Below are 9,396 nucleotides of genomic sequence, written 5' to 3'. Positions count from 1 at the left end.
ATTCACCAATATTCACCATCAACAGAGGAACTATTTTCCGCGTAACCACTTCCGTATTGTGGTCAACCAAGGGCAAATAACTGTGGTCTTGTGCCAGATGCGCATATTGTCTTCCTGTTCTGGTCGGATGAATTTTCACTGCCCTGTTATTGCCCTTTCAGTATTCAACATAAGTATCCTATAATACCATTTCTTGTCCGGAGTATTCTCAGCAACCACTGGCTGGAATTCATCGAAATTTAATCAGGAAGCGTTCACTCCCAAGTGGAGATGCACGTATTATCTTCATGTTCCGGTCGGATGATTTTCAATGAGTTATTGCCCTTTGATAATTCAACATAAGTAAACTATAGCACCATCCTAGTAGCAACCATTAGTTGGATTTCAGCGAAAATTCTAAGGATGCTTCACTCTCAAGAGGAGGTGCACACATTTTCTTCATGTTCCGGCGGGATGATTCTCAATGAGATATTGCTCGTTGATAATTAAACATTAGTAAATCATACCCAGTGGGCATTCGACGTCGTAACGACGTTGATACGACGTCGGATACGGACGTCGATTCGACGTTGTGTTTTGGTTGAAAATGTAAGTTTTTAAGACGTCGAAACCCCGACGTCGAAACAACGTCGACACCCGACGTCGATTCAACGTCGGGTTTCCAACGTGTAAACAACCTATTTTTCGGCGACGCCGTCTAAATTCGTTTTCGTTACCTATGCCACGTGACTTCAGTTTGCAAATCAAACTTCTTGATAACGCATTATAGATAATTTATCAAAATGGAAGATTTATGCAACACTCTGCCTGATTGGACGAGAGTGTCAATTTCTTTCACTCTGTTGATAGTGCTACGCTGAGTGAAATGTAGACAAAGCGTTTATCCTAAACGACGCTGTTCACAGTTTTAAAGCTAACTTTGGCTCAGTATATTTAGCAAGAATATTGATATATCTCAAAATGATAAGTAAGTTTAATAAATATGATAAAAACCTGTTCAAATACCAACATATATCAAATTAAAGAAAGAGCTGAATACGGTCTGCGTATCACATGAATAAGGGTGTGATAAGAGTCTTTTATGTAGAGAAGTGCTTTTAAAAATATTTTCCTTGTTACAATTGTCGTCTGTATATGAAAAGGTTTCTTGCTTTTGTGACATATTCAGATTGCATATTAAAATGAGTACTTGTTTGCTTTGATATATTTGTTATAAATTATTTAACTGATTTATTATATATGAATATTTTTCTTTAGTATGGTATGCAAATATTGAACTCAGTTGAAATCTGTTTTATTATATATATGCTATATAATGACTGAATCTCATTACACTGAAATGAAGGTACGCTGCATACAGTTTATCTATGTGATATGACTACGGTCAAACTTTGCTTATGAAACAGAAATATTGAAATAATTACAATTGTATGTTTTGCTTGACCTTCACTTTTTTATAGGTGTGACGTCATTGTCCAAAGATTCATGAATAGCGAATATGCATTTGTTAAAGCGGGATCAGTTGGCCTATTTTAGAAATAAATAAAAATCATCAATAAAAAAATCCTTTAATTGATTTTTTCTCATGTATTCTAATCAAACTTGATTTGTAGCATCTTTATTAGGCCCGCAGCCAACTTTGTTCAGCTGGGACATTTAACCCCTTTTAGGGGCTGCTAGAGCTAAAACTAGAAATGCCTTTATACAGCGTCTCATGAACAGCTTGGTGGATCTTTGTCATACTTAGTCTGGAGCATCATTATAAGGTCCTCTTCCAAATTTATTTATATAGGAACTTGGGCCCTATTAGGGACCACTATAGCTAAAAGTAGATATGCCTTTCTTCGCATTAACAACTAAAATGTAATGGATTTTTTATCAAACTCGATGTGTAACAATATCGTAAGGTCTCCTGCTATTTTGTTACAAATGGGGATAGGGACCAATTTAGCTAAAAATATAAACACGTTTAATGACCTCTTCTCATGAACCGCTTCATGAATCTTCATCAAACTACTGCTGTAAGTATTCGTCTAAGGATAAACGAAACAAAATTGCAACCCTACGAAACCTTTGCGAAACATTAAAAGAGAACCATTTAAATTGTTAAAGTGCGGTGTTTAGTTTTGCAATTTGAAAAATGTTAGATGAAAGATGAATGTTAGATGAAAAATTCATAAACTTCTTTCCTTATTACAATTCGCCGACCATCATTTTTAAAGATATTTCTTGTTCATAATGGTTTTCTTCTAGAAGCTATAATTAAGCGTCGATATCGAAGTTTTCTAAATCAGGACTTTTATGTGAAACTTCCTTTGATTCCAATTTCTCTAGTGATAACTTTGTTGGATTTAGAGAGTATAATTGTTGACTCGTTTCTCGTTGTTTACAACCGGAAATGAATATAGCACGTGGGTTTTTGGCGCGTTAAGTAAAAAAAGTTTTTTTTTCATATTTTTAAAGTTTCTGTGATTCATTTAAGTTTAATTCATGATAAAAATGAGTTTAAAAAATATCTAATTTAAAAAAGATGAAAAAAAGTACAATGTTTACTTTAGAAAAATCGTTTCCTAGCGGTGACTCATACTATCAAGGGAGGTTAACTAGTGAATGCAGTTCCTGGAGAAATTGCGATGCATCTTTTATCCATTTCCGATTAATTTATTAATTAAGAAAATGACTAAATTTTATTGTAAAACGTTAACCAGGTCCACTTGCAACAATTACAATTTCGACCAAAATTCAACGTCGATACAACGTCGAAACCTGACGTCGTACCGATGTCGCACTTTCGACGTCGGGAAGACGTTGTATTTTGGTTGTCGACGTCGCGACCTAATAACAACTTAGAACCGACGTCGTTTGGACGTCGCATGCCCGCTGGGTATATGTGTCCAGTCAGTGAATTCCACTTTTGTTCTTTCAATATGCAATAATCATATTTCGGGGAGCATCCATCGGTTTTATCGATATTTTCTTGTTTCTATATTTTGTTGTGACGCCCCCTAATGCAGGAACAAACTTCATGATACGAAGTTGTTTAACTTTTCTTTCTAATTTGCGTTCTGATGTCCCCTAAAAGGGGACCAAGCAGAACCATCATAATGATGCTTAAGACTATGTTTGATGAAGATCCATCGAGCAGTTCATGAGAAGAAGTTGTTTAAGGGTTTTTTATCTTTAGCTGTAGCAGCCCCTAAAAGGGGTCAAAAGCACCTATTTGAACAAACTTGGAAAAAATACTGTTACGGTCGCTTATGCATAGCTTGTAAGTTAGAACCAATCTCTGACAAATGCGTCAGGGAGTCGACTCTCTGGCTCAGTGGTTAGAGCATTGGACTTCCACCCGTGCGAGCCGGGTTTTTCATCATAAAATTCTATCCTCTTTTATTTCTGTTACGTTCTTAAATCGTAAGAGTACCTTAAAACGCTCCTACAGTCACAGACCAAGTCTGATGAAGATCAAACCGGCAGTTTATAAGAAGTAATTTTTCAATTTTACTCTAGCGGCCTCTAAAAGGGCCAAACACATTTTGAACAAACTTGGGAGGGGACCTTATAATTATGCTACAGACCAACTCAGATGAAGTTCCATCCAGTGGAACCTGAGAAGTCTTTTAAAAGTATTTCTATTTTTTTTTGCCCTAGCAGCCCCAATTTAAACAAAGGTTGGACAGTGCCATATACATAGAGAATATTAAATTATTAAAACTTTATTTTAGGAAGCTATAAACATGCCGATGACGATAACGACACTCTAATCATTTGATGATAACTAAACAAAATATCGGCCGATATGATATGAGCGGGTAAATACGGCGAAATAAACAGGTAAATTACAAACAGACCATTAGGCTAAATAATTAATCACAAGAAATGTAATTTATTTAACTAATATAATGATCCTTTATAATACAGTTTATCAAAGTCGGCTACCTTGACTTACATATTCATATACAAAATGTATATATCTAGAGCCGGCTACTTAGCCACTGCTTTTCAGGCATTGAAGATCTATAGATTACATCCAAATTACATCCCGAAAATAAACCAATTGATCGTAGTTACTAAAAATAGCTACTGAAAATTCTGCAAAAATCACGTAATGGACAATTTTTAAATTTTAACTCAAAACAAACGTTACGATATCAGTTTTTTTCACGTACATTTCAACTTATTACGATTATGTCACGCTAATTGAAGTATAGGCCTAACTGATAATGCTATTTTTACTTAACACGTGTTGTCATGAAAAAAGGGTTTCTTCGTATATCCTAAAAGTTATGAAACGAGATTTTTGACGCCGGCCGGCTATTTGTGTATTCAGTATTAATTTTGGATTTTTATAAAGAAAAAGATTAATGACAAAATTATCAAGACAAAGTTCATGATAAAAATATCAGGTAACTGATATCCGCTATTTATTATTCGGGAATAAATACCAGAGTTTTTTTCCGCTATATCAATTGGTTTATCCGCGGAAATCAGGAATCTTGTCCGTATTCTGTTCATGAGAAAGCGGCATCATCTTAGATATGTCTTTTTGTTAATAACGCAAATGCGGGCGACCCAGATACGTACGAGGGGAAATTAAGCTGGGCAAGAGAAAGGGTAAGAGATTTTACCTTTTTCTGCTTTACGGGTAACATTAATCTTAAAATCAACCTAAATTTAGGCAAGTTCTTAGAAACATATAGATCTACTAACGATTAATACTCAAACATCAAAAATATGTTTAAATTACTCTGTAACACTGAAAGTTGAACATGCCATTTGTTCCCCGTATTATCTTTTATTAATAACATTTATTTGAATTCATAAAACAACAATGATACTTTTTAGCAATACAGTGTGAACAGTGTGAGCCTAATACATTTAAACGTCGATAATTTTGAGTTGTCCCCTAAAAAAGTATTACAGGGCGCCGCCATATTGTTTATATACAAGAAGCCACGCGACGTCATTTAGCATTACGGTCTATGGATAAAAATACAAAAATGAACATATCAACTTCAAAAAATTTTGTTTGGAAAAAATGAAAAAAGTGCCTAGAGATATGGACCTGCACTATATAAAAACATATTTTAGGGCATCATAACGCATATCATAACTTTAAAAATGATGTTAACCAGATTGGTGGGACAAAATAGGTTACTGTCTTTCTTAACTTAAGTTTATCCACCGAGTTGGAGAAAGGTTTATCCACCCGAGGCTTGCCGAGGGGGATAAATCTTTCGGAGACGAGGTGGATAAACTTAAGTTAAGAAAGACAGTAACCTAATATTCTATTTATCCTGCAGTCAATAAAATCTGTGTATAACATATATTTACTTTCAAAATGATTTTCTCTACAAAAATAATCCAGAATTTCAATCACTTGTTAATTCCTACGCCCTTCAATCCCCTTGTCTGCTTGATCCAGTTACACACGATTCCTTACAATAAAACATTATTTCATGCCTCATACTTTGCCTGTATGTTTAATACGTTTGGGGGGAGGGCCTTAAAATGACAATACATAGGAAGTTTGATGAAGATTCATTAAGAGGTTCATGAGCTGTTTAAATGTATTTCTATTTTAGCTACTGTGGCCCCTGAAAGGGCCCAAGCAACGCCATTTGAATTAAATTTAGAGGACCTTACAATGATGTTATAGACCAAGTCGGATGAAGATCCATCCCTATCAACATGAAGACATTGGCCTACACGAAAACCCAAAGGATAATCGTTTGTTGGGCACTAGTTGGCCCAACAAAGATAAAGTATTGTAAATTAATCTTTTGGCCAACGTTAACCAACTTGAAATTTCAGATCACAGATATCTCGGCATTGCCCGATATTGATTTTCATGGTAAGACTTATTCAATAAAACGTGGCCCAAGTTGGCCATTAGAGTAATAATTTAATAACTTATATATAATTTACAAGTCACTGTTTTAAATCACAAGCCACCACAGGTATAACAGGTTTGTGTAGGTGAAATGCAATAGTAATTAATAATTAAACACTTTTATGCACACAGTTTCGATATCATAAATTGGCTAATAAACTTTAAAGATTTTCTATATGCTAAAACTCGATTTTGAAATATTTCAAATGTACTACTTGAAAAATTTGTGAACAAAGTTTTATTGAAAAAAACTAACTCTATAATAACAAATATCTATTTGTATAAATCGAAAATTTACAATAAATCTGTTGAATATTCCCGAACATGAACTCTCGTTAAATCCCGAGTTAATGTAAAAATCCCAGAAAAATGTGGTTAATTTTACTCTCTTATCCACATTCTAGCTTTATGACAGTGAAGTTAAAGGAACTATATACATTGGATGGTCCTCAGATTTAACAAAACCCCGGTCACCAGCTATTAACGTAGTAGAAGTTTTTAAAATATTTTTTGAAAAGATGTGGAATCTTACAGAAATTTTATTTTTAGTATCCTGTAGCATGTTTATCCATATGACTTTAAATATTGTTTAAGATACTTAAATCAAAGCTGGCGGATGGACTTGTGTTGAGTTTAAATCTGTAATAAATACCATACTCGTTCTCGTTAATCGTTACATATTTTTCTCGTTAAATACAGACAAAATTAATTTCATACATTTACGCAAGTTATGTCCCAGAGGTTATGTCATTTTTTTAGTTAATGTTATCAATTTGACGTAGATGGTTTAATCAACATTAAAATTTTGTTTTTGACAGGGTGCTGTTCAGAGTAGTAATAATGGAGTGCCTAGCTCTAGTGGTGCCACAGAAAAAATAAAAGCAGCAACTTGTAGAAAGAGAACAAACAAAAATTTGGACATTAATGAGTTAATATACAGACAGTAATCACTTTAGTAGGATTTAATCAGTGACTGAATAGAACAATATTTGATTTATAAAAGACGGACAATTACATGTTGATGATAAATATTTGTTATATTTTTCAGATAATTGCAAACTAACTTTAAATAAATGATTATTTCTTTTTGTTAACAAAATCGCAACTAATTTGAAAATAAAACGTATTAAATAATGCAGTTTTAGTCTTTTTTTCAATTTCTTAATCGTTGGGATAGCGTTGGCATCCATCTTTGGCCAACAAAGAAACAGAGTTGGCCCAACGTTGGACCAACCATGATAGTAAATGATAGACGAAAAATGCTGTTGGCCCAATGGAGGGCCAACGATGAGTGTAGGATATAAGTTGTTGGCCCAATGGAGGGCCAACGATGAATGTAGGATACCAGTCGTTGGGCCAACGGTGTACCAACCGTTGGGCCAACGTTGCGCCAATTAGCAAAATGGCGTTGGGCCAACGTTGGAAATCTCCGTTGGGCCAACGAAGAGTCTGTCGTTGGCCCAACGTTGGGCCAACGCATGTCTGTTATCTGGGATCCAGCGGTTCACGAGGAAGAGGCGTTTAAATGTTTGTTTTTTCAGCTCAAACACCCCTTACATGGATCAAGTGCCCCCATTTGAACAAATTGGGAGAGGACACAAGCCAAGTTTAATGAAGATCCGTCAAGCTGCTCATGAGAAGATGTCGTTTAAAGTTTTTTTGTTTTAATTTTTGCCTCTAGCGACCCCTAAAAGGGGCCAAGCGGAACCATTTGAACAAACTTGAGAGGACCATGTCAGGATGTGCCAGATCAAATTTGATGTAATTCTATTATTAGCTCTAGTGTCATTTAAAAGGGCAATTCGCTCTTATTTAAACAAATTTAGGAGAGGACCTTATAATAATTCTACAGACCAAGTTTGATGAAGATCCGTCAAACGGTTCATGAGGTCATTTAAAGGTGTTTCTATTTTAAGCTCTAGCGGCCCCTGAAAGGGACCAGGTGTCCCAATTTGAACGAACTTGGGAGAAGGCCTTATAATAATGCTACATGCCAGGTTTGATGATCCAACAAGTGGTTCATGAGAAGTAATTTCAAGATTTTTTCTAATTTTAGCTTCTTAAACCGCTGGTCCGATTTTGAAATAATTTTACACAAATGGTCCTTGTGTGATCCTCTACAAAGTTTGTTCAAATTATTTCCGATTCGTCAAAAAACATGGCCGCCAGGGGGCGTGGTCACTTTTCCCTAATGTATATAGTGGAAACTTTAAAAATCTTCTTGTATGAAACTGCTGGCCCGATTTTGAAATAATTTCACACATTCAAATGGTCCTTGTGTAACCATCTGCCAGGACTGTTCAAATTATTACAATTAGTTAAAAACATGGTCGCCAGTTTCACTACATGTATATAGTGGAAACTTTTAAAACTCTCCTTGTCCAAAACCACAGGGCCTAGGGCTTTGATATTTTGCATGAAGCATCATCTAGTGGTCCTCTACCAAGATTTTACAAATTATGCCCCTAGGGTCAAATATGGCCCCGCCCTGGGGGTCACATGATTTATATAGACTTATATAGGGAAAACTTTGAAAATCTTCTTGTACAAAACCACATGGCCTAGGGCTTTGATATTTGGTATGTAGCATCCTGTAGTAGTCCTTTCCCTGGGGTTAAAAATGACCCCGCCCCGGGGGCACATGGTTTAAAAGACTTGTACAGGAATAAAAACCTTTAAAAAGATTCTGGTCTTAAACCAGAAGGCCCAGAGCTTAGGTATGTGGGATGCTCTAGAGGTTCCCTACCAAGGTTCTTCAAATCCTGACCCATATAATATGCCACGCCCGGGGGGTCCCTTGTTTTACATCGACTTATAAGAAAAATCTTCTCGTCAAGAACCGTAAGGCCCAGACCTTAGATTTTTGGTATTTAGTATTGTCTAGTGATCAAACTGACTGTGCCCCGGGGTCAACAGTTTTTACATTGGCTTATATAGGGAAAAAAAACTTTAAAAATTTCTTTTCTGAAACCATAAGGCTCAGAGCTTGGATATTTGGTATGTGGCATGCTCTAGTGGTTCTCTACCAAGATTTTCAAATCATGACCCTGGGGTCAATACAGGCCACGCCCATGTGGTCCCTTGTTTTACATCGACTTGTTCTTGAAGCAATGACAAAGAGATTTGGACCACAAGTATAATGTTTGATACAGATTTCAATACTCATCTTGAATAGTCATAATCGTGACCTTCTGACCCACTTTTTCGTTTTTGAAGTTACAGCACAGAAATTTGGACCACATGTATAATTTTTTATACAGATTTCAATACTCACCTTGAAAAGTCTTAATCATGACTTAATGATCTACTTTCTTGTTTTTGAAGGTACAGCATAGAAATTTGGACCACATGTATAAATTTTGATACAGATTTCAATACTACTCTTTAATATTCTTAACCCTGACCTACTTTGTTTTTGAAGATACAGCAAAGAGATTTGGAACACCTGTATAAAGTTCGATACAGATTTCAATACTCATCTTGAATAGTCTTAATCGTGACCTACT

Source organism: Mercenaria mercenaria, chromosome 15, assembly GCF_021730395.1.
Source record: "Mercenaria mercenaria strain notata chromosome 15, MADL_Memer_1, whole genome shotgun sequence".
Lineage (NCBI taxonomy): Eukaryota > Metazoa > Mollusca > Bivalvia > Venerida > Veneridae > Mercenaria > Mercenaria mercenaria.
This window is presented reverse-complemented; position numbering follows the sequence as displayed.